Source organism: Vidua macroura, chromosome 30 (assembly GCF_024509145.1).
Source record: "Vidua macroura isolate BioBank_ID:100142 chromosome 30, ASM2450914v1, whole genome shotgun sequence".
Lineage (NCBI taxonomy): Eukaryota > Metazoa > Chordata > Aves > Passeriformes > Viduidae > Vidua > Vidua macroura.
The window spans coordinates 960361-982735 of record NC_071600.1 but is presented as its reverse complement, the minus strand read 5'-3'; the positions used below and the strand labels follow the sequence as shown (position 1 = coordinate 982735).

General features: G+C 54.2%; 2 pseudogenes; one reads left to right on the top strand and one right to left on the bottom strand.

Annotated features, from left to right (window-relative positions):
• The window catches only part of LOC128820668 (uncharacterized), a 1438581-nt pseudogene that overhangs the window by 1034776 nt on the left and 381430 nt on the right, over nt 1–22375 (top strand).
• Nucleotides 1–22375, bottom strand: part of LOC128820670 (zinc finger protein 850-like) — a 488361-nt pseudogene that overhangs the window by 90583 nt on the left and 375403 nt on the right.

The following is a 22375-nucleotide window of genomic DNA, read 5'->3' as shown; positions in this document are numbered from 1 at the left end:
GTTCTCAGAGGCGTGTCCATACTTTCAGTGGTCACTCCAGGTGCCATTATCCAAACCTGACCACTGATTGGTTTGACCCAACTTCCTGGAAAAAATTCACTTCCATGTCAAACCACGACACTCTACCCTTCACCTCTGAGAACACACATTTCTAAAATTATTATCAAAATTACATTCAACACGCTTCTACATAAAACAATAACTTACACTAACTTTCTACTTCTATATTGGTACTATAACTTAATACATGCTTTGCTCTTATTCCCTTTGATCTAATCTCACAGCTTTTATCTTATCTTCATTTCATCTTGCCCAGAATTCGATTCCCAGTCAGGGAACCAAAAAATGTCATGGTTGGACACTGGCGCAATGCCAGCGTCCTTATGAAAATATACTTTCCTTAAATAAATGCTGTGAGATGTTATCAGGAACAGAGCAGATCAGGCCCAAGCTTAATAACAAAGGGAAAAAAAAATTTATTAAACTACTACTACTACAGAAAACACATAAACTAAATCCAGGATGAAGACCTTTTAAAACACCCCTCCTCCTCCCAATTCCTAAAACACCCACCATGAAACATCACCCGGAATTCCTGATGAAATTACCACCCTTCAGATAATCAATACTCAAACTATCAAGGGAGAGAGAAGTCTCTCTTGCACCACAGACCCCCCAGGAAACACAGTTGCCACCTCCTGTGTTTCCCTGTCACACATGGCAACCGCCCGGAGAAAATCTGCCAGTGTGACACTCTCGTTTCCATGGCACAGTGCTCTCACCACCGTGCATGGACAGACTGCTCATAGGGCTCCTTTAAGGATGCTTTGCCACGGACCCAAAGATACAACAGTTCAGCTTCTCATCTTGGGACTACCGTCCCCCCCATTTTCCCCTGGGGCCAAGGGTCCAAGAAGAACAGAGATCATCTTCTTCCCAAAGACAGAGGGCATCACCATTCCCTCCTCAGCTTTCTTCTGTTCTTGCCATCCCTGTGCTGTTAGAAGCTGAAGCAGGTCTCCTTGGGTCACCACTGCATCCCCCTAAAATGCAGTCTCTATTGCAGGAGATTTTGGTTCAGTCCATGGCTAACAAGAAAAGTCCAGCCAAAAGCTACTTCATCATCTCCTCCCACCTAAATATTTCTTCTTCTAACATCTCAGGTCCCGGACTGTCTCTATTCCACTACAAATCAAGGAGGAGTAATATTTTACAAAGCCCTCATTTCCTGGAAAGGATTAAAAGTTCAGACTCCCTGGACACTGGACATCATCCCCCCCCCTTCTCCTTCACATCTGCCGGCAAATTTCCAGGTGCCGCCAGGCTCTCTGTCGCTTTCCCTCTGTGGGGGGGGGGAAACAAAGGCATCTCCGCTTCTCTCAACCCTTCCGTCCAGGAGCTGGCTCGGTTCGAGACCCTCAGCCCCCTCGGCCTACCTGGACAAGGCCTCGTGGCTTCCCCTCCCCCACTCAGCCTAAGGCTGGGCGGGGGAGAGTCTGCACTCTCTGACGACCGGAATTAAAGAGACAGTTCCCCTGGGAGTTCTTGCTTTTAACCCCCTGTGTTCTCAGAGGCGTGTCCATACTTTCAGTGGTCACTCCAGGTGCCAATATCCAAACCTGACCATTGATTGTTTTGACCCAACTTCCTGGAAAAAATTCACTTCCATGTCAAACCACAACACAGGTGGTCCCCAGGAGCCCCAGCCAGCCAGACCTGTTCCATGTTCCCTTGGTTTCGTGGGACCCCACAGTGTCACAATGGTCTCCTTGGTTCCATGAGGCCCTGGAGTGTCACAATGTCCCCCTTGCTTCTGCAGTGTCACAATGGCCCCGTGCTTCCATGAGGCCTTGCAATGTCACAATGGCTTTGTGGTTCCACAGAGCCCTGATGTGTCACAATGGCCCCTCGGCTCCATGCGCCCTCGCTGTGTCACAACGGCTCCTCTGTGACACTGCGGGCTCCACAAGGTCACCACGGACCCTTAGTTCCTTGGGGCCCCCGAGTTTCACAATGGTGATTCCATGAGTCAGGCCAGTGTCACAATGGCCCCTTGGTTCCATGAGGTTCCACAGTGTCACCGTGGTGTCCTTGGGCCTGCATTGTCACAACTGACCCATGGCTCCATGAGGTTCCCCAGTGTCACCGTGGTCACTGTCAGAGGCTGGATGAGATCGATGTCCCGAGACCCCTTGGGATGCTCGGAATGCCCGTGTGGGGCCAGGGCCGGGTCAGGCCTTGGTTTGTGGTGGGACAGAGCCCCGCCCCCAGCCCTGACCTGGCACAGCTGTCAATCACACAGCAGGGGCGGTGCCAACCCAGCTCTGATTGGCTGAGCTGTCAATCAATCACACAGCAGGCAGTGCTAACCCAGCTCTGATTGGCTGAGCTGTCAATCAATCACCAGCAGCTGGTGCCTACCCTGACTCTGATTGGGCAATCACCTGGCAGTCCCACCCCAGGGGCGGGCCCATGGAGGCCCAGGGGGTTAAAAGCCGGAGCTCGAGGCCAGCCCATGGTCTGGCTCCTGCCTTCTCCTGGGGTTCCTCTGTTGGCGATGCTGGAACCCGAGCAGTTGGTGACTGTGTGTGCGTCTTTCTATAGATCTTCTGCCTTTCTGTTGTTCTCTATTTCTTCTCCTTCTAATCCAACTTACCTGGAACATTTTTAGGTAACTTATCATCTTAAGGCTTAAAGGTTTTTAGGTTAAATGGGCTAAGTTAATGAAGTCAATGCCATGATAAAGGTTTTATGTGGTCCATTGTGACACTGTGGATCCAAGGAGACCATGGAGACACCCCCAGAACCTCATGGAACCAAGGAGCCCATGGTAAACCAGAGGGGCTGCATGGAGCCAATGGCCCATGGTGACACTGCCCATCCAAGGAGGCCATTTGGACACTGCGGAAGCTCATGGAGCCAGGTAGGCCATTGTGACACTGAGGAACTTCATGCCACCAAATATCCATGGTGACACAGCAGGGCACCATGGGAACCCAGGAACCGCTGTTGGCAGTGCAGAAACTCATGAAACCAGGGGCCCTTGTGGCACTGCAGAACCAACACAGCTGCTGCACCTTGTCCCCTGGGCCTGCACAGCTCCTTGGGAGGCACGGCAGGAGCAGCACCCTGGGAGCCTCGGGAATGCCCCTCTGGGATCCATGGCACATGCTCCCAGGGGCTGGAATTCCAGTTCCCAGCCAGGAAAAGATCTTCCTGCCCCTGAAGGCAAAGCTCTTATGGAAGAGCCAAAAGCCAAGTGGAGCAAGATCCTACAGTGACATTTCACTGCCAGCCTTCATAACTTCACCCATGGTGGTTGTAGCTCCTGGATTGGGAATGAAATCAGGGCAGGGCCTTTGGTGGGAGCTGCCCTGGGTCAAGGGAGGCACTGAGAGAGAAACAGAGCAGGCAGAGAAAGGCAGGAGAGAAAGGAGGACACAAACACAAACAGCTGAGAAGGCGGCACTTGTGAAAACAAACCAGAATTGATGGACAATGAATGGGACAGGAATAAATAATTCTGAAAGTTTTATTTACTGCTAAAATACATCCCACCCACCCAGTCCCACAGAACCCCAATCCCACTGCTCCAAATTTGGATCCCACTTCTCCCAATCTTCTTCCAACCCCATCTCACCCTAGAGGCTAAGGAATTGAGTAATTTTATCATGGGATTGGGTTTTTTTGAGGTGGGAACAAGCAATTTTTAGATGTGATTGAGACTTTTTGGGGTAAGATTGCGTTGTTTTCAGTGGGACTATTATTTGTTGTTTGGAATGCAGAGAGATGAAGAACACTGCCCAAAATCCCCCAAGGACCAAGAAATCTTTCATAATATGTTCCCAAACCAGATATTCACCTTAAATTAGCTGTGAAATGGTGAGACTTTAGACATCTCTGAGAAATTTCTTTCTTTTTGGTCCTATTTCAGGTGTTTTTACGGGATGAAGATCGAAAGAATACTAAGGCCAAACCAAAATGAAAACCAGCCAGGTGTCTTCTCAACATGGATCACAGGGAATGTGGGTCACCGGGGCTCTGACCTACGTGGGTCCTCCCATGGAGGATGGAGTTGGAGCAGTGCACAAAGCTCTTCCTGCAGTTGGGGCACTTGCAGGGGGCTTCCCTTAGCGGTGGGTCCGTTGGTGTTTGATCAAGGCAGAGCTGCTGAAGAAGCCCTTCCCACATGTGGGACACTCGTAGGGCCTCTCCCCGGTGTGGATGCGCTGGTGGGTGACGAGGGTGGAGTTGTGTTTGAAGCCCTTCCCACAGTCAGGGCAGAGGAAGGGCCTCTCCTCGGTGTGAATCCGCTGGTGCCGGAGGAGATGGGAGCTGCTCTGAAACCTCTTCTGACACTCAGGACACTCGTAGGGCCTCTCCCCAGTGTGGACCATTTGGTGGATGATCAGCTGGGACCTCTGGCTGAAGCTCTTCCCACATTCCCCACATTTGTATGGCCATTCTCCAGTGTGGATGATCTGGTGGCGGATCAAGTAGGACCTTCGGCTGAAGCTCTTCCCACATTCCCCACACTCGTAGGTTCTCTCCCCAGTGTGAATGCGTTGGTGGATGACGAGTTTGGATCTGCAGCTGAAGCCCTTCCCACACTCCCCACACTCATAGGGCCATTCCCCGGTGTGGATCATCTGGTGGCAGATCAGGTTGTTGCTCCGCCTGAAGCTCTTCCCACACTCCAAGCACTTGTGGGGCTTCTCGCCATCATGGAGCTGCTCATGGACCACCAGCTCCGAGCTCTGGCTGGAGCTCTGTCCACCTTCCTGGTACAGGGTGGGTCTTTCCTCCTCAGAGCACCCTGGGCTGGGTTTGCAGCCCTTCCTCCTGTGAGATATCTTGGGATTTTCCTCCCCGTTGGATTCCTGTGCTGTGGAGCTGCTCAAAACAGCCTCTTCCACGAGGTTCTCCTGTGGGGATTTGTCCTCCCTGGTCTCCATCCTCAGCTCCTTGTCTGGGGCAGGAAGGTCAAGGAGAGGATGGGATTTGCCTCCGTGCCAGAGGGAAGGGGAAGGAGATCCCCCCAGTGCGTCCCCGGCAGGACGGCGTCGGCAGCGGGGTTGTCCTGCAGCCAGGGGCCATGGAGGACATAGGGGAGATGGAGCAGGAGAGAGGGGGAAAGGGGCACTGACTTCCTCCTCACCTGCCTGGGGGTCCCAGGGCTCCTTCCTCATCCTTGCAGCCTCCACCTCCATGTGGTGAATGTTTGGCGATGGGAAATTCTGTTCTGGGAAGAAAACAAATTGTGCACACATTGAGTTTTGTACTGGTTTGGAGCAAAGCAGGGCGAGAACTTATGCCGGAATTACAATTTAATAAGAAAATTAGGATCACGGCAATGATCCAGAAACACTGGCTTAATCTGACAGAGTCAGGATATAACCTGACACCCCGTTGGTCAGGGTGGTGGTAGCAGTCTGATGAAATGGTGGCTGCAGTCCTGTTGGAGTGATGAACATGATTCTGTCAAAGCAGTGATCCTGTAGAAGGGTCTGGTCTTCCTCTGAAGGTCCAGTGGTGCTTATGGAGCTCTTGTCCTCTGGGAATCCAGTAGGCAAGGTGCCCCTGGTGTTGCAAGGGTGAGATTATATCCAGGTAGGAATGCTTGGTTCCTCCCCCTGGGCGGAGCATCCCACAATGGGATGATGTAATTTTATCAGTCCTGCAGTGACACTCAATGGCCCATGAACAGAAGATGGCCCCTGGAGGGCGTTATCAGGGCTGAGTCATGGCAGAGATAAAGAACACTGCCCCACCTGTTTATAACGGTTCATGAAGATGGTGACTGAAAACACACTTTTGGTTACATCTTACATTGTCACCTGAAACAGGGAGGCAATCCCTGCTCGGGGTGGGGGGTGAACACCACCCCCCTTACCCAAACTGGCTCAGGTGTAAAACCCCCACCCTGGGAAGGCCCCGCACACAGGGGACAATGTCACCCTTGCCCTGCCCCAGGGGAGGTCTCTGTCCCTGTCACTCCCTTGGCCTCCCCTCTCTTCTCTTTCTTTCCATCTCTCTCTTTACCTCACATTAACTGTTCAATAAAATCCACTTGGGATTTGGTCTCGTTAGCACCTTAATTGGGGCAGAGGCAACTCTAACAATTTTGTAAACCAGATTGCAGCATTATTTTGCAGAGATTTTAGGCACTGTTTTCTGACCCCTGAGGAGGGCTGGGACCATGCCAGGGACATCCTGCAGTGACATCCCCCCTGTCCCGCTCTGCGTGCGCTCAGTCCCAAACCTGACCCTGATCCTGGTCTCAATCTCACTCCACGTTTAGACACACTCACAGTTCTGTATTTAATCTCATCCCAGTGCCAGACTCATCTAGCCCCAGACCCAATCCCAACCCCAGCCCTAAAGCCAATCCCATGTCTAGCCTTAACCCCAAGCCCAGCTCTAATCCAAATCTCAGCCCCAGCTCCAACCCCAGCCCCAATTCCAGCCCCTTCCTAAACCCTCAGACCCAGACCAAATCCCAGGTTCAGCCTTTCTGGGGGTTTGGGGGTGTCTCTGTCCCTCTGACCCCGATGATGTTTGGGCAGGGTCACACCAGGGTTGAGAGGGACAGAGACCCCCCTGGCCTCCCCAGGGATGAGAAGGTCGGAGAGCCCCCCCAGCCCCGAGCACCCTCAGTGGTGAGAGGGACACAGAGCCCCTGGTCCCCAGCCCTGCACAGGCATTCTCTGAGGCCAGAGGGATGGAGACCCCCTGAGAATTCCCCAGGGTGAGAGGACAGAGACCCCCGAGCATCCCCTGGGCTGAGAGGGAGAGAGACTGCCCTGAGCAGCCCCTGGCACAGGGTGAGAGGGAGGGAGACCCCCCAGGCATTCCCTGGGGTGAGAACGATGGAGACCCCCTGGGGAATGGCCTGGGGTGACAGGGGCAACAACAACCCATCCAAGCCCCTCCCAAGCATCCCCCAGGGCAAGAGGCACAGAGACCCCTCGAACATCCCCTGGGCACCAGACAAAATAAACTCAGCAGAAATCAAACTTAACCCTCCATAAAATGCCTTGAGGAATATTTGCTCGTCCCACAAGTCACCTGTGATGGAAACACAAATCCCAAACATGAATAAACTGACAATAGAAGCAATTCTGTGGCACTTGCAAATTTCATCAGTTCCTGCACAGCTCCAGCTCAGCTGCTGGCAGGTTCCGATAAAAGGAAAGTGGAAATTTGGCCCAATACAGATTCTGTGAAAAAATGGAAAGTTCTGTGTATCTGTCACAAAGGTGACAGGGACGAAGAAAATAATGATTCCCACATTTGGCAAAGCTCTCAAACCTATGAATTCGGGAGTTTTTGGGAATTCATTACTTGAGCTGGGCATCTTGTAGGACTTTTAGCAGCCTTGTGTTCCTCAACTTGTGGTGAATGATCCTTTTCAGTCTTGCATTTGTCATTTGGTCCCTTTCCTCCAATGATTTTAACAAACTTTTCAAGGAAGGACAAAAAAATATTTTCTTTACACTGGCAACCCACAACAGCCATTTTCCTCATAAGTTCTCCCACAAGTCCCTCAGAGGAAGCTGCGTTAAAGTTTCCAAGAGTTCCTCTAGAAGGAGCCACAATCTGCGCAGAGGAGGGAACCATGCTGTTGTGAAAGGCACTTGGGGTCAGACAACAGTGCCCTGAACTCATTGAGCCAAAATAATGTCACCATCTGGTTAATAAAATGGTTAGAGAGAAGCCTCTGCCCCAATTAACGTGCTAACGAGACCAAATCCAAAGTGGATTTTATTGAACAGTAAATGTGAGGTAGAGAGAGAGATGGAAAGAAAGAGAAAAGGCAGAGAGCAAGGGAGTGACAGGGACAGAGACCTCCCCTGGGGCAGGGCAAGTGTGACATTGTCCCCTGTGTGCGGGGCCTTCCCAGGGTGGGGGTTTTACACCTGAGCCAGTTTGGGTAAGGGGGGTGGTGTTCACCCCCCACCCCAAGCAGGGATTGCCTCCCTGTTTCAGGTGACAATGTAAGATGTAACCAAAAGTGTGTTTTCAGTCACCATCTTCATGAACTGTGATAAACAGGTGGGGCAGTGTTCTTTATCTCTGCCATGACTCAGCCCTGATAACGCCCTCCAGGGGCCATCTTCTGTTCATGGGCCATTGAGTGTCACTGCAGGACTGATAAAATGACATCATCCCATTGTGGGATGCTCCGCCCAGGGGGAGGAACCAAGCATTCCTACCTGGATATAGTCTCACCCTTGCAACACCAGGAGCACCTTGCCTACTGGATTCCCAGAGGACAAGAGCTCCATGAGCACCACTGGACCTTCAGAGGAAGACCAGACCCTTCTACAGGATCCCTGCTTTGACAGAATCACGTTCATCACTCCAACAGGACTGCAGCCACCATTTCATCAGACTGCTACCACCACCCTGCCCAACAGGGTGTCAGGTGACTCTGTCAGATTAAGCCAGTGTTTCTGGATCATTGCCTTGATCCTAATTTTCTCATTAAATTGTAATTTTGGCTTAGACTCTCCACCTGGTTTGCTCCAAACCAGTACAAAACTCAATGTGCACACCATTTGTTTTCTTCCCAGAACAGAATTTCCCATCCCCAAACCTTTGCCACATGGAGGAGGAGGCTGCGAGGACGAGGAAGGAGCCCTGGGACACCCTGGCAGGTGAGGAGGAAGTCAGTGCCCCTTTCCCCCTCTCTCCTGCTCCATCTCCCAGCCCAGCACGGCCCCCGGCTGCAGGACAACCCCGCTGCCAACGCCGTCCTGCTGGGGACGCACTGGGGGGATCTCCTTCCCCTTCCCTCTGGCACAGAGGCAAATCCCATCCTCTCCTTGACCTTCCTGCCCCAGACGAGGAGATGAGGATGGAGACCAGGGAGGACAAATCCCCACGGCAGAACCTCATGGCAGAGGCCGTTTTGAGCAGCTCCATGTCACAGGAATCCAACCGGGAGGAAAATCCCCAGAGATCCTGCAGGAGGAGGGGCTCCAAGCCCAGCCCAGGGTGTTCTGAGGAGGAAAGACCCACCCTGTGCCAGGAAGGTGGGCAGAGCTGCAGCCAGAGCTCGGAGCTGGTGGTCCATGAGCAGGTTCACCATGGGGAGAAGCCCTACAAGTGCTTGGAGTGTGGGAAGAGCTTCAAGAATAGCAACAATCTGAAACAACACCAGATGATCCACACCGGGGAATGGCCTTTCAGGTGTGGGGAGTGTGGGAAGGGCTTCAGCTGCAGCTCTGCCGTTGTCGTCCACCAACGCATCCACACTGGGGAGAGGCCCTACGAGTGTGGGGAATGTGGGAAGAGCTTCAGCCGAAGGGCCCACTTGATCCGCCACCAGATCATCCACACTGGGGAAAGGCCATACATGTGTGAGCAGTGTGGGAAGAGCTTCAGCCGAAGGTCCCACTTGATCCGGCACCAGAACATCCACACTGGGGAAAGGGCATACAAATGTGGGGAATGTGGGAAGAGCTTTGGCCAGAGGTCCTACCTGATCATCCACCAAAGGATCCACACTGGGGAGAGGCCCTATGAGTGTCCTGAGTGTCAGAAGAGCTTTCACACCAGCTCCATTCTTCTCAAGCACCAGCGGATTCACACCGGGGAGAGGCCCTTCCACTGCCTGCACTGCAGGAAGAGCTTCAAGCAAAAATCCCACCTCATCAGGCACCAGCGCATCCACACCAGGGACAGGCCCTATGACTGTCCCCAGTGTGGGAAGAGCTTCTCCAGGAGGTCTCACTTGACCTGACATGAACAGAGGTACAAGTAAGGGAAGCCCTGCAGGTGCCTCAACTGCAGGAGGAGCTTCATGAACTTTTCCAGCTCCATCCCCCATGGGAGAGCCCATGTTGGGAAGAGCTCTGGTGATCCATGTTCCTTGTGATCCATGCTAGGAAGAGATCATTCCCTTTTCCTACCCCTGCCAATGAAATGGTTTGGGATTGAAGAACATGAGGGTCTGGCCATGGCCCTGTCATTACATTCACTCCCACCTCAGGTCATTGCCAGGGGCAGGAAAGGGACTCTCTCTCTCTCTCTCTCTCTCCCTGAGGAGAAGGGTGTCTGTTCCAGGCAGGAGGAAATGCGTGGCTGGGAAGAGCCAGTCCGTGGTGATGTAGTTTTCCCTGTAAATAGTTTTTCTTATCCATTCTGTTATCAGTATTTTTTCTGTTCCTGTTTGTTCCTTGTCTCGTTGCTGTTCCCAGTAAATTGTTCTTATCCCAGCCCAGGATCTTTGCCTTTTGTGCTTTCCATGGGAGGCGGGAGGGCAGCGAGCAGCAGCGCGGTTTTAGCGGGAGCAGGAAATTGGGGAATCCCATTCCTGAACCCCGGCCCATGGAAACAGAGCATCCCAGCTGGTGCCAGCCCTGGTGGCCACGGCAGCAGCCTTGGGAGCGGGTCCCTGGCTGGGGCTGTGGGAACCTCTTCACTCTGGTGCCCAGGGAAAGGAGTGGAGGGAGCGGCTGCAGCTGAGTCGGGGCAGGCTGGGGTTGGATCTCAGGAAAAGGTTTTTGCCCAGAGGCTGCTGGGGCACTGCCCAGGCTGCCCAGGGAAGGGTCACAGCTCCAGGGCTCTCTGAGCTCCAGCAGCGTTTGGACAGCGCTGCCAGGCCCAGGCTGGCATTGTTGGGGTGTCCTGTGCAGGGCCAGCAGTTGGACTCGAGGATCCTGATGGGTCCCTCCCAGCTCAGCCAATTCTGTGGCTCTGGGATCCCATGACCCTGGGGATGGGACTGCCAATGGTTGCCATGGCAACGAGCTCTGGCTCCAGGCCTGAGCTGGTGTCCATGGCAACCACCCCTGGCATGGGGTCTCCATGGAGCTGCCCAGGGACTGCCCATAGCAACAGGGGCTGTGATGGTTGCCATGGAAACTGACCATAGTAACAGGGGGCTGGTGATGGCTGCCATGGAAACTGACCACAGCAACAGGGGCTGGTGATGGTTGCCATGGAAACTGACCACAGCAACAGGGGCTGGTGATGGTTGCCATGGAAACTGACCACAGCAACAGGGGTTCCTCGTGATGTTTGCCTGCTAAGAATCAGGTTTGTCACAGGCCCTCAGAGGGGTTCCGTGGGAGCTTTCCAAGGCTCTCCAGGCTGTTCAAGGCCTGGAATGTCACAGGCAGACACAGGGGCTTCATGGAGACCTCCCAGGGGTTTCTGGGGATGGTAAAGAGCCGTGTGGTCAGAGGCAGTCACAGCCATTCCATGGTGACATCCCAGGGCACCTTGGGCTGCAAAGGCACCGATCTGTCACAGGCACTCACGGGGACTCCATGGTGACATCCCAGGAGTCCCCAGGCTGACAATGAGCTGGGATGTGACAGACACTCACAGGGGTTCCTGTCATGGGCAGAGTGGGAGCTTCAGGCAAAAGCTTTATTTCTTTATTGGAGGAACTCCTGCTGAGTCATGAGGTGGAGAAATGACACCCAGCAGTCATCATGGATCCTCAAACCCCTGCAGGACCCCCAGACTTATAAAATTCCTCCTAAGAGAGGAGACTGGGAGAGACTGGATCCAATCCCAGCCCCAAAATTTGTCAAAGGTGTAAAAGATTGGACAGGTGGAATTGAACCTTAATGCAATTTTCCCACAGGATTAACAATGGAATACCAGATATATTTATATAAATACAGCTCTAATTGTTTCTGATCATGATTAGAAGAAAGAACTTTACCAGAGTTATTTATTCCACACTACAGGAGCAATAACAATTATTAGAATATTCTGCTCTAGGGAGCAATTTTGAAGTAAGGAGGGCCTTGCTGGAGTGGTTTGAGCCCATTGCAGGCAGAGCCTCCTGCTCCAGCAGGAACTGCCTTTCCTGTGCCAGGAGCAGGGCAGGTCCCGCTGCAGGAAAAGCCCCAGGCCAGCCCCAGCCCAGGGAAGGCCTCGGGCACAAGGGCAGTGCCGTGCTGGCAGCTGTGCCAGGGAGAGCCTGAGGCACCAAAGGCACCTTGGCAGCAGCAGCTGCTTGCAGGGCATGGCCAGAAGCCTCCCTTGGCAAGCCGGCCTGGTGGCCAGCACTGCAGAGCTGCTGCCTCAGGGCTCATTCCTGGCTGGGCTCTGGAAAGCCACTTCTGCTCCAGGAGCCTGACTGGGAAGCCATTGGCCCCAGCACCTTGGGGACAAGATATTAATGACAAAACCCTTTGTGCCAGCAGAGACAAGGCAGGGGCAGAGGAAAGGGGAGAGGCAGGCCCAGGGGACAGGGCTGCAATGGTGATGGCTGTGAGGTCACAGCCCCTGCAGCAGCCTGGCTGCCCTCAGCAGACATTCTGGCCAGGAGCGTTGTGAGGGCACCCAGCAAATCAGAGAACCCACACAACAGGAGTTCCATTCTCTGGGAGGGGATTTCACTGGGTCAGGTTGCACAAAGCTCCTGATCTTGGACAATTCCTGTGATGGGGCATCCACTTCTCTGGAAAAACAGTTGCAGTTTTGTGCCACTCTCATCATTGTAAAATATTTCCTCCTTCTAACAAATGAAAATCGACCTTCATTCAGTTTGAGACATTGACCCTTCTTCTGTCCATGCAAGATTTGGGATAAAATAACTTTGATCACAGTTTCTGTTTTCATAGACCTTGGAGAGGACCCAAAAATCTCACAAGATGGGGTTTGGAGGCCTCATCACATATCCAGCAGGTGGAGGCTGTGGGCTCTGGGGTCAGTGGTGTGGAGACTGAGGACAGAACAGGAGTAGTCTGGGAGGGATTGAAGGGTAGTTTCAGGGAGGCTGGAGCTTTTCTTCATGGAGGATAAAAGCATGAGAAGGCAATAATGGCACCAAGGGCACCTGGGGAGGCCCAGAGTGGACGCCAAGAGAAAGGAATTTCCCTCCCAGGGCAGGGCTGTGGTGCAGCACGTCCCCAGAAGGAGCCTGGAGCAGCCCAAGGCTTTGTGTGGCCAGGCAGAGGCAGGCAGGAGGCAGAGCTGTCAGCAAAGGAAGGGGCCAGCGAGGTGGGGCAGCCGGGGGATGAGGACAGCCTGCAGGGACAGAGGCGCAGGGCAGGGACACCATAGGACAGCCTGGGCTGCAGAGGGCACAGGCATGTGCAGCAGCTGCAAGGCCCTGACAGAGCCAACCTGTGCAGCACTTTGGCCATGGCTGCTGGCCCTGGGCCTGAGGCCACCAGGGGACAAGTGACCCTTGCAGCCCTGGGGCCTCAGTGCCTCCTTGTCCCTGCTCAGCAGCCTGGCAGGGGCCGCCCCATGGTCCTGCCCTTGGCACTGCACATCCCCACATGCCAGTGCCCATCCCGGGAAGAGCCCTGAGCAATGAGGGAGGGACAGGATCTGCCTTGCCAGGGGCTGGGGCTCAGCCTTGGCCCTTTGCATTCCTGAAGCACATCCAGGTTTGCTCAGCACCAGAGACACCTTTCCCTTGCTGTCCCCACCTGTCATCAGTGCCTCCAGTGTTCTGCTCTAACTGGAACCTGGGGACACTTTCTCAGTTGTGTCTCTCAGTGGGACCCATTAAAACTTCAAGAAACTTTGGAGTTTGATTCTGACTTCTAATTCTTGAGAAGTTTTTTGAACACTCTCTCAGGGACTGAGTCTGGTGTAAACAACACCAAAGCCCCAGAGGGTCATTAAAGTCCTGGTGCTGTGTCTGTGCTGCTGAGCTGGGCTGGGCTCCTGGCACAAAGACAGGTCCTGCCAAACCAAGAAGAGCTTCAAAAAGACATTTCTCCTGAGGAGCAGCTCCTCTCCCAGCCCAGCGGGGCTGAGGGTGCTGCCTGCCGGCACCTGAAGGCAGTGAAGCCGACAGTGGCTCAAAGCAGCTGGAAGGAAAATTCTGAGCTCATTCATGGAAAATCTTCACCACTTCTGACACCGTCAGTCTCTGGCTGCCAGGATCTCCTGAAGCTGACCCAGGACAGAACTGATGTGACTGTAAGGATGGCTCTGCTGCCGTTTCTGGTTTGGGGAGGATGTGCTGCAGAGCGGGGCTGCCCTGGGCACTGTCAGAGGGACAGGGCAGGAGGGCTCCTGCTGCCAGAGACAGCTGCAGGGGGTGAAGCTGGGGCTGCAGCCAGGGTGGCCCAGGGCTGTCTTGCAGAGCAGCTCCTGCAGCCCTCAGGGCTCTTGGCCAGCCCAGGGAATGTGCCACCTGCCAGGACAGCTCTCAGCCTGCCTGGCAGCTCCCCATGGACTGTGCAGGGGAGAAGTTGGAGGTGGAAGGAGTGACCCCCATCAGGGCAGGTTCCTCCTGCTGTGGAGATGGTGCAGCATGGCCAGGGCTGCTGTCAGCTTTCTCCTAAAGGGAAGGCAAAGGGGCTGTCAGGTTTGTCTGTGTCACTGAGACTCTTGCACTGTCACCCTGGGCATCAGCAGATCTGCCTCAGATCTCCCTCAGAAAGTGCCTCCTCACCCTCCTCTAGCTACGGACAGCAGCAGCAGCACCTTGGCTTGCAGCATCTCTGTTTGTCTGCCCTGCCCTTAAGGCCCTGCTGCAAGGGAGATGCCCCTGGAGTGCCCTGTGCTGGGAGGGGTCTGCAGGGCAGAGCTGAGCCCCAAGGGCAGGGATGGGCTCTGGCAACACTGGCAGGGACAAGGCTTGGATAGAGAGAAACAGCTCCCAGTAGGCACAACTCCAGGCAGCAGAGAGGCAGAGGAACCATGGCTATCCCTTCCTGTTCAACAACAAAGAAAAAAAAGGAGAGAAGTGATTAGGGAAATTTATTTTGAAATTGGAGCTGTCAAAATTCCACTTTATTTTTCAGGGATGTTTTAAGTTCAATCACCCTGAAATAAAGGAGATGAAATGAGCAAAGTGCACCTGTGTGGGGACCAGCAGGTCTGACTGAACTGGGGCACAGGGAGCCCTGTTCTCCCTCTGGGCTCCCCAGTGTTCAGGCTGAGAGCAATGCTGAAGATAAGATCAGGCAGTAACTCAGCAGCAGAAACACCAACTCAAAAAAAAAAAAAAAAAAAAAAAGAAAGTTTAGTAAAGTTCCCTCACAGGAAGAGAAGTAATTTTGAAAGGATTCCAAATAAAATACATAGGACGGACCCAAAGAAATTGGCCCTATCTTGTCAATGCCTTTTTTAACATTTCATGATGCCCAGAGTGAAGAAATGTCCAACAGCAGCTCCATCAGCCACTTCCTCCTGCTGGCACTGGCAGAGACGCGGCAGCTGCAGCTCCTGCACTTCTGCCTCTTGCTGGGCATCTCCCTGGCTGCCCTCCTGGGCAACGGCCTCATCATCAGCGCCGTAGCCTGCGGCCACCACCTGCACACGCCCATGTTCTTCTTCCTGCTCAACCTGGCCCTCAGTGACCTGGGCTCCATCTGCACCACTGTCCCCAAAGCCATGCACAATTCCCTCTGGGACACCAGCACCATCTCCTACACTGGATGTGCTGCTCAGCTCTTTTTTTTTGGTTTCTATGCAGAAACAGAGTATTTCCTGCTGACCATCATGTGCTACGACCGCTACGTGTCCGTCTGCAAACCCCTGCACTACGGGACCCTCCTGGGCAGCAGAGCTTGTGCCCACATGGCAGCAGCTGCCTGGGCCAGTGCCTTTCTCAATGCTCTCATGCACACGGCCAATACATTTTCCCTGCCCCTGTGCCATGACAATGCCCTGGGCCAGTTCTTCTGTGAAATCCCACAGATCCTCAAGCTCTCCTGCTCCAAATCCCACCTCAGGGAATTTGGGCTTCTTGCTGTTAGTGCCTGTTTGTTATTTGGTTGTTTTGTGTTCATTGTTTTCTCCTATGTGCAGATCTTCAGGGCCGTGCTGAGGATCCCCTCTGAGCAGGGACGGCACAAAGCCTTTTCCACCTGCCTCCCTCACCTGGCCATGGTCTCTCTGTTTGCCAGCACTGCAGCATTTGCTCACCTGAAGCCCCCCTCGATGTCCTCCCCATCCCTGGATCTGTCCCTGTCAGTTCTGTACTCGGTGGTGCCTCCAGCCCTGAACCCCCTCATCTACAACCTGAGGAACCAGGAGCTCAAGGCTGCAGTGTGGAGACTGATGACTGGATGCTTTCGGAAACATTAAACTATTGGCCATTTTCTGCCAATCACTTGTAATAAAAGTCATTTTTGATACTTATTGCTTTGGTTGTGGGCATTTTTGCTTTGTTTTACTTTTATCATCTTCTCCCCAAGGAAATGTCATTCTTGGTGCCATTTGTCATTTTGTTTCTCTCCACATTCCCTGTGCCACAGATTGTATCAATGAGGGGCTGCACTCTAAGTGGCTTTAAAGGAACTCAAGGATGTCCCAGCAGAGTTTTCTGCAGAGATGCCCTTTTGTTGCCTTCTCTGGAGCTGCAGCAGCAATGTCTGTGTGCAGAGCTGGGGGCAGATCAGTGCTGGCACAGCAGCTGTGCCCAGCAGCAGCAGCAGCACTTGGTGTTGGCAGTGCTGCTCCCGTGGCCCTGCCCCGCTGCCCTGGTGGCCCTGGTGTTGCTGCAGGGCCTGAGAGCTCTCGGGGCCGGGCACAGTCCTGGGGGTGGCAGTGCCGGGGCTGCAGCAGGGACAGGCCATGGGCACTGCTGGGGCAGCGCTGACGCCTCAGGCCAGGGCCTGGGGGCTCCAGGCTCCTTGCCCAGGTTCTCTCAAGAACACGGCCAGGCCAATGCTCAGCACAGAAAACCCCCTTGAGCAGCCCCAGAGTTGTGGTGTGGGGACATGGACGTGAGGGAGCACAAGTGCCATCAGCCCCTGGGGCCAGGAAGGGCTGGGGGACGCCAGGGAAACCACTCAGCTTTGTCCTGGCCTCTGCACTGAGCCAGAAAGTTTGTTCCCATCAGCTGGGACTTTCCTGTCCCACTGCAGACGCTGTTGCTCAGAGCCAGGGCTGCCTGGCAGCCACCCCCAAACTGCCCTGAGCATTTCCTCTGCTTCTCCTCTGCTTTCTTTCCTCTTCCCTGGTCCAGATTTCTTCCTGTTGCCCAGCCCTGTTCCCTCCCCTGCACACAGCCCATCTCTGTTTGCCCTTTCCTCTCTGGCCCCACTCCCCATTGCAGTTCCTGACTTGGCACCATGGGAACGTCCCTTGGGGAGCAGGATCATCCCACAAGTGCTGCAGGAATTGTCTGCAGGCTCCTGCAGTGCCTGGTGCTGCTCCCTTGCCAGAGGCAGCCCAGGCCAGGGGGGCACATCTGGGCTGCTGTGTCTGCCCGTGGGGCTCCCTGTTCTGGGCAAGGAGGAGGAGCTGCAGAGGCTCTGCAGGACTGACAGGATGGGCTTTGGGGCTGTGAGGAGAAGCTGAGGGACCTGGGCTGCTGCAGCTTCTGAAGAGGAGGCCCAGGGCTCCTGCTGCAACTGCTCCAAGGGTGGTTTCAGAGAATCCCAGAATCAGCAAGGTTGGAAAAAACCCTGGAAATCATCAAGTCCAACATGTGTCCTGACACCGCCTTGTCTCCCCTGAGCCTCCTCTTCTCCAGGATCAACAACCCCAGCTCCCTCAGCCGCTCCTCACAGGACTTGTGCTCCAGACCCCTCACCAGCCTTGCTGCCCTTCTCTGGACACGCTCCAGCCCCTCCATGTCCTTCCTAAACTGGGGGGCCCAGAACTGGACACAGCACTCGAGGTGCTGCCCAAGCAGTGCCCAGCACAGGGGAAGAATCACTGCCCTGCTCCTGCTGGCCACACCATTCCTGATCCATATGAGTGCCAGGGCTTGGATGAGGGAAATGGTGGGGAGGAGGTGGAGACAAAGTGTTATTGATTGTCAGCCATGGATGGTCTTGATTTTCATATCTGTTCAGACTGCATTAGAAGGTGCTGGGGGCCAATATCAATAGGACATTGCAGATCTCCATCTATAAACAGGAAAAGAAAACAGGACAAAACAGTTCTGTCTGCATTTTTAATTGAGTCTATTCCCTTTGAACACACTTCTGAAATCAGTCTAATTAACCACAGAAGAATTGAAAACTACCGTGATTCTCAAGAGCTTTTCATTTACATGCATTTGAACAACTGTTTATGAGATTTTGTCACTGAATTCCTGAACTGAAGAGCTCAAGAAAGAAGAGGCCTCTGGAGTAGGAAAATTCATCAGCAACCTCCAAGGGGCTGAGGATGCATCCCCATCAGAGCAGCAATGAGCAGAAATGGGCAGAGCTTTGTGGCTGCCCCAGCTCTGGGATGGGCCCTGGGCCTGGAGCAGGAGCAGCTCTGGAGGGCCCCAAGGCCGGGGCTCTTGTGCTGGCCTGGGCAGGTGGGATGGCAGCAGGGGCTGCAGAGCTCTCAGCAGCTGAGGCCGAGGGGAGCAGGGCAGCCAGGGAGCCTCCTTGTGCCTTGGGCAAGCCCCTTCCCCCATGGCTGGGGCTGAGTCCTGGCTGAGCTGCAGCTGCTGCTGTGCCCTTGGCAGGGGCTGAGGCCGTGGGGCCAGTGGCCAGAGCAGCCTGGCCTGAGCAGAGCTGTGGGGCCAGAGGCGGCTGGGCTGTGCTGGGGAGAGGCCCTTGGTGCTGCACAGAGCTCAGGGCAGCTGGCAGAGCTTGCAGGGAGCTGGGCTGGGCTCCGAGAGCCTGGCCCAGAAACCATCAGTGTCCATCTCAGCCTGGCTGAGCGTGCAGGGGCAGGACTCAGCCCAGGCCTTGTGGGGCAGGGCCAGCGCCTGTGCAAGGCATTGAAAACAGGCAAGTGCCCGAGAGAGGAGGCTGCTCTGTGCCCTTGGGGGCATGGACACAGCAGGGAGGGGGCCCAGGACATTTGTCAGCGCCAGCCTCTGTCCCCAGCCCTTGGCAGCCCTGGCTGCTGAGCCCAGCTTTGGCCTGGGCTGAGTTTGGCTGTGGCCCAGCTCCATCCTGCTGCGGGGCTCAGGGCCTGTTCCCGGCCATGGCCGGCCCTGGCCGGCCTCTCTGCTGGCCCAGAGGCCGGCAGAGCCCGGGGCAGGGCTGTCTGTGCAGCCCCACAGGTGCCACGGGCTGGGCAGGAGCTGGCAGAGGCTGCCCAGCAGGGAGGCCATGGGGCACAGAGCCCCAAGGCTGCCGTGGGCACCACGGCACAGGGGCCGTTCCCAGCCGCAATGCTCCTGTCCTGGGCTGGGCCTGCACAGGGGCTGTGGCACCATGGCTGGGCCAGCACAGGGCCACCAAGGGGCCACGCAGCCGCTGCCGGGGCTGGCAGCAAGGCCAGGCACAGACAAGGAATTGCTGAGCGTGGCCTGCGCTGGCCAGGGCTGACTGTGCCAAAGGCAGAGCTCAGCTGCCCTTGGGGGCTGCAGGAACACTCAGGAGCCCAAAGAGCCTCCATGGCTGTGCTGGAGACCAAGGCTGGAGCAGGGAAATGCAGGGCTGCTCCGCCATGGCGAGGGCATGGAATTCCAGCACACACCTCAGCTCTCTGATGATCCCGGCACCGTGCTGGGCCCTGTTTCAGCCTGGAGCAGAGCAGATGTTGATGGCACAGGAGCCCTGCGGGGCTGGCAGGGACCTGCAGCTTGCAAGGTGCTCTGCTCTCCCTCAGCTCCTCTCTGAGAGATCCAATCCCAGCTGGGCACCTCAGGGCACAAGTGGCACTGCCTGTTCATGGGCACACAGCTGATGTCCGCCTGGAAAAGGGCACAGGTTTTAATACCTGTTGATTTCATAATATGCAAACAAATCATTATTACCTGGGTCATTTGAGTACTTTAAAGACAAGGCAGTTTTCCTGCCAGGAAAAGAAATTTCCTGGATCTCCTGGATTCTTTTACTGATGGCAGGAGAAGAAATACTGATCTTCCCCCCTACCTTTGCCACCACCATTCAGTCTAATATTTCCTGACCCTTTTCCTTCAGGTATTTCCAGCTCTCCTGTTTAAATGGCCATGTCTAAGGACATTGCTTCATTTGGAGCAGCTGGATCGAGGTCCTTCCTGTTGCTCCCACATTTCCTCCTGCAGCTGTTCTCTGGTCATTGCAATGCATCTCTCTTGATTGGCTTCATGCTTTGAGCTTCAGGGTGTTGCCCAATCTTTCAGAAGTTGAAATAACACCTTAGAATTTTAGTTGTATTTTTGTCCTTTATATCACCTCTTTCTATTCCTTTGTCTAAAATTCTTCCTGTATGGCAATCCCTTGTGGGTGGTGGACATGTCAGATATTGCTGGGATGTCACAAAGAGCTGAAGGAAGTGTTTTCTTGTTTCTTAAATGTTATCATGTTCACATTTTTTATGTTGGCCATGAAGAGAAACCTTCCTGTGCCTCGGAGTCTAACCAGTTCCTGGTCCATCAAAGGACACAAACCTGATGAGTTGTGGTTCCCACTCCAGTGGCTGCACTTGGAGCTCCATCCATCCCCAGAGCAGAGCTGCCTTGTCCCAGAGAGTCCCAGGCAATGGAGGGATGAAGGAAACAGGACAGGCTGTGGGGATCAGGGGCAGGGAACAGCCAGGGAGAAGAATGACTTTTTCATTGGATGGAGCTGTGCCTTCCCTTGGCTTTGTTGGCTGACAAGAAATGAACATCCCTCTGTGTCTCGGGCAGCTCCTTCTCCAGGGAAAGCAGGTGGGAGTTGGAGCCAAGGAGCTGAAAGCTGCAGGTGCAGCCTGGGCTGGAGGGAGCTCAGATTTGCACAAGGCTGCTCTGAGTGCCAGGGCTTGGATGGGGGAAATGGTGGGGTGGGGGTAGGGACAGAGTCTGATTGATTGTCAGCCATGAAGGGTCTTGATTTTCATATCTATTCCAACTGCATGAGGAGGTACTTGGATTTAGAGTCAATTGGAGATTGCACATATCAATGAATTAACTGGAAATAGAAAACTTAAACAGCACCAAACATATTTTCTCACTGTCGTTGTAAAAATAATACATTCTCTCTGAATACAGTTCTGAAATGTGCTTAATTATCCACAAAAGATTTGAGAACTTAAATCAAATTATTCCCAGAAGCTTGGCTTGTTAAAGGTGTTCAGAACATTAATGAGCCCTGGGGCACTGGATTGCTGAACTGAAGAGCTGAAGGCTGAAAAGGCCTCTGGAGCAGTAAAATCCAGCAGCAGCCTCCAAGGTGCTGAGGATGTCAGCAGCCCCCACTGAGGCCATCCCTGCCCAGAGACCGTGGGGGAATGGGCAGACAAGGAGAGCGTCCCTGGGGCTGGGGCAGCAGAACTCAGAGGCACCAGCGGCTCCAGCTGGGAAATGGAGTGTGGGATGGGGCTGTGAAAGCCCTGCCTGGGCTGTGCCAAGCAGGACACACAAGCCCTGACTACCATCCCCGAGAAAATTCTCTCAAGGAGACATTTAAAAGAACTATAATTATCTGTGTACTCTGTTTTGGATGCACGGGAGAAATACCAGCAAGAGATTCTCAGGAGCTCAAAAGAACAAAACAGACTTTACTGGGGACTTTAGAAAATCAGAGCAACTTTGGCAAAAGGTTTAATAGGACATTCAGTCAACAAAAAACAGTTTTCAATGCATTAACTTGGCCCATTCAACTTCACAAACTCTAAGCCTGTTCAATTTTAAGTTAATCAACATTTGCAAGAGGACAGAAGTAGAAGTAGACACAGAAAGAGAGAAAAATAAGATATAGAGAAGCACACACAGAGCTACCAACTCCTGGATTCCAGCGATGTTCAGATAGAAATTCCAAGAGGAGGTAGGGTCAAGATGTGTGCTTGCCTTGTGGTCAGCCTTAAATACCCCTTGGCCTTCTGGGGCCCTTCCCCCAGGTGGGACTTGGCGTCATTTGGTCACTCAGGAGCTGGGCTGGGGCTCCAGGGGTGGCTGTGGAGCATTGCCTGTGCTGTGCCAGGGACTGGCAGCCACTGCTGGGCTGGGATAGAGGCTCTGGGGGGATTGGGGTTCCAGGGCAGGGCAGGGCTGGGGTTCCAGGGCAGGGCAAGGCTGGACCCGCCCCTTCCTCCCCCACACAGGAAATGTTTCCAGCCAACAATCTCCTCCAGTCTGTCACAACAGGCAATGTTGGAGGTGAAATCCCAATTGTGGCCATGGGTGCCTGGACAGGAAGAACAGTTCTTTTCCATAGGAAGGAAAGCCTCAGTTATTGGCTAATTTCTGGTCTGATTGCCTGGATTTTGTTTGGTTTTGTTGTTGCTTTGTTTCCTTGCTGTGCCTGAAGTGTCCAGTCAGGAGCAGAGTGACTCTTGCCAAGGAACTTTGCCGTGCTGTCACTTAATATTAAATCTGGTTTTTGCTGCTCCCTTGCTGAGGATTTTTTCAGTGCTCTCAAGCCCTCGTTGGTAACAGGGTGAAGGAGCCCTGGCCCAGGCTCTGGCCCTGGGGGACAAGGGGACGCTGCCGGGGGGTCCCTGTCCCCCTGTCCCACCCCCCACAGCCCCGGCCCCCCGTCCCCGTGTCAGGCTCTGGGGTCGATCTCGTGGAACATACTCTGGGGGAGGCTGCGGCGCCGGGGGCGGGGGGACCCGGGGGGACAGGGGACCCCAC